Raw genomic sequence first — 3,513 nt, forward strand, 5'->3', positions numbered from 1 at the left:
CGGGTCACCGGCCTCCATTCTCCATCCATCAACTGACACTCGCTCCTAAAGGTAAGGCGCGCTCTGGCCCGCTGACAGTTCCCTTGTCCTGGAATGTGCTCGGGAGGGCCGCCCCTGGAACCGCCACGCCAATTGGGGAGGATAAAGCCCGTTTCCCCGCGGCGGCGGCGGCGGGTCCGGTTGGGTCCGGTTGGGCTTAAACCCCTTCGTTCTGGTTGTCACTCTCAACGAGCATGGCTGGGTAATTGATGATGCCTGTCATCTGGGTCTCCGTCTACGCCGCGCCGACGAACGTGGAACCTCGTAGCACACACAAGGAATGTCACACTCGCTCACCCTCCAGAAGAATGTTCTCCGAACATTTGAGTCCACGCAGCTCCCCTTGTCTTTCTGAATCGCCTCGCACAGTGCGTCCGACAAAACACTTTTCGCTGCACTCAACACCACTGCACAACACCATATGCCTCCGCTGTCATAACTGGCGTCTCCAGGGGCAGCACTGATCTTCTTTTAAAGATAAACATGAAACTCAGCACCCAAGCCTCTCCTTTCTAGTCCAAACTGGACGAAATAAATTTACCACAGTTACAAAGGAGCTCCCACTTCTAGCACGATCACGGCACAGACAAAAATATACATAACGAAAGGAAGTAGGGCCGGTTCTGCATGCGCTACGCATGCTCTCCTGTGAAGGTGTTACTTAATGACAGAAAGGTTTACCTACCAACTCCGATAACTTAACACATAAGCACATAGCAATGTTATGAGCTGCGGCATTACACAATTCTAACCAGTTCACAACTCCGCTCCGTTTACGCCATTAATCCGACTTAGCTTTCCGATTTCGCAGCGGATATCGGCCTTCATGAGTCATACTAAGTAAGTCTGTGACCCTTTGTCTGCTTTGGGACTCGCGACGGCTCGTGGCAGGAGCCTCTCCTGGCGTTATCTGCGCGGCAACCTCGCGCGCTTCTTCTTCTAGCAATGCATGAAGTAAATCCGGTGGCATTCCGGCCGTCACCTCTGGCGCCTGCCGAACAAATGCAGGAGAGGGCGTTTCTTGCGAGCTATCTGCGCGCTCCGCTTCACTTCTGTCCCCATCAAAATCCGCGCTTTCCCTTTCCTCATTTCGTGAATACTGAACCGGTGCCGACTTGAGGCGATTTGCGTGTATCCTTATCAAGCGCCGGTTCACGTCTCGGACTCTGAAGTTTACCGGAGAAAGCTTCTCGACAACCTCGCACGGTCCTCTCCACTTCGTCTGGAACTTACGAGCTAGCCCAATCTGCCTTTGGCAGTTTTCAATGTACACTCTGTCCCCCACATTAAACGGCGCGTCTCTAGCACTGCGATCGTGCACCTCCTTCCTGCGCTTCGCCGCTTTCTTTAAGGCCTCCTTTGCAATGTCCCTCGCCACTTGCAAGCGCGATTCTAGCTCAACCTTATAGTCGTCCAGTGAAGCCTATGGGACACGACGGGGGCCCTCTGGCACTTCACTAGGCTGGTCCGGGTCTCGGCCGTAGAGAAGAAAGAATGGCGATTCGCCCGTGCTCTCGTGTGCTGCGGAATTGTAGGCAAACATTGCATACGGAAGCCACAAGTCCCAGTCCCGCTGGTCGCGCGAAACAAAATGCGACAGGAACCCGGCCACGGTTTGGTTCAGTCGCTCCACCGCGCCGTTGCAAGCCGGATGGTACGGTGTTGTCTGCTTCTTAGCGATCTTAAGCAGCTCGCAAACTCTCCTCATTAGCTGCGACACGAAGTTCGTTCCCCGATCTGTCAAGAGTTGCCTCGGGGGTGCATGTCGGAGCACGATCTGTTCGACAAATGCTCTTGCAACCGTGTCTGCCTTCTGATCTGGGAGTGCTACCGCTTCCGCGTATTTTGAAAGGTGATCGACAAATACTAAAATGTACTTGTTTCCGGAAGTGGTCGTGGGCAATGGGCCCATTATGTCCATACCTGTCCGCTCGAAGGGAGCCGAAACCTCAGGGAACGGCTGAATTGGAGCTGGTCTTCGTCCCTTGGGTGTTTTTCTTTCGAGACAGGAATGACACTTCGCACAGTAGTCTCTAACATCCTGTCGCATGCCACTCCAAAAGTACAAACGCTCCACACGCCTGCGTGTCTTCGCTACGCCAAAATGACCGGCGCATGGCGCATCGTGAAACGCGCGAAGAACCCTTTCTGTCCACGACCGAGGTATGACGACTCTCTCCCAAGCGGTTTTCTCTGGTCTCCCTTTCCTGGTTGGCCTCGTGCGCCGACACAGGGTGCCCTCTTTGCCAATGAAATAACCTAGCTGTTCGGGGTGAGACGGTGCGCCCTCTAAGCTTTCGATTATTCGCTTCAGGTCAGGATCTTTGCACTGCTCTGTGCGTAATTCGGCGGGGTCGACTACGGGGACAAACTCATCTATAGCTGCCACGGCAGCTGTGCGGCTGAGTGCATCAGCATTCAGATGTGTATTTCCTGACTTGTGCTCAACTTCAAAGCAGTATTCCTGCAGGTGTAGATTCCATCTAGCGAGTCGCGAGCTAGGGTCCCTGACACTCATCACCCATTTCAGAGGATGGCAGTCTGTGACTAGCTTGAATTTGCGGCCGTAAAGGTAGCATCTGAAGTGCTTTACTGCCCAGACAACGGCGAGGCACTCCCTTTCCGTAGCTCCGTACTTTTGCTCTGTGGGGCTCAGCTGTCGGCTAGCAAAAGCAACGGGATGTTCTTTGCCCTCGATAACCTGAGATAGCACGGCACCAACTGCGAACTTTGACGCATCTGTGGCCATGACGAAGGGAAAATTAAAATCCGGGTGGCGCAACAGCGGTGCACTCATTAGCTTCCTTTTCAGGGCCCCAAAAGCATTCTCCGCGTTTTCGTCCCAGCGAAAGGCGACATTTTTGGCTGTTAAGGCGGTGAGCGGCTTAGCGAGCTTGGCGAACTCCTCTATGTGCCTTCGGTAGTAACCGATCAGGCCGAGAAACTGCCGGACATGGCGGACGCTAGTCGGGGATGGAAAATCCGAGACACACCTTAGTTTCTCAGGGTCCGGTCGCACGCCGTCAGCTGAAACAACGTGCCCGAGGTATTTCACCTCGTTTTTGAGGAATTGGCACTTAGAGGGCTTCAGCTTGAGACCCGCTCCTCTTAGTCGCACCAAAACCTGCTCAATATCGCGCAAATGGTTCTCAAAACTGTCACTGTATATAATAATGTCATCCATATACACGAAGCACAGCCTCCCCAGAAGACCTGCCAGGATAACATCAGCGGTTCTCTGCCAGACAGCAGGGCTGTTGGCCAGACCCATCGGCATTCTTTTCCATTCATAGTGCCCTGAGGGCGTGTTGAATGCCGTTTTCTCGGCATCTGCCGGATCCATTGCTATCTGCCAGAATCCCGCCGCCATGTCCATTACCGTGAAGTACCTGGCAGAGCCCAGCTGAGAAAGCGTCTCCTGTATATTGGGGATGGGGTATGGATCGATGCGAGTTACGGCATTTAGTTTGCGGT

The sequence above is a fragment of the Amblyomma americanum genome, chromosome 2 (genome assembly GCF_052857255.1).
Source record: "Amblyomma americanum isolate KBUSLIRL-KWMA chromosome 2, ASM5285725v1, whole genome shotgun sequence".
Taxonomy (NCBI): Eukaryota; Metazoa; Arthropoda; class Arachnida; order Ixodida; family Ixodidae; genus Amblyomma; species Amblyomma americanum.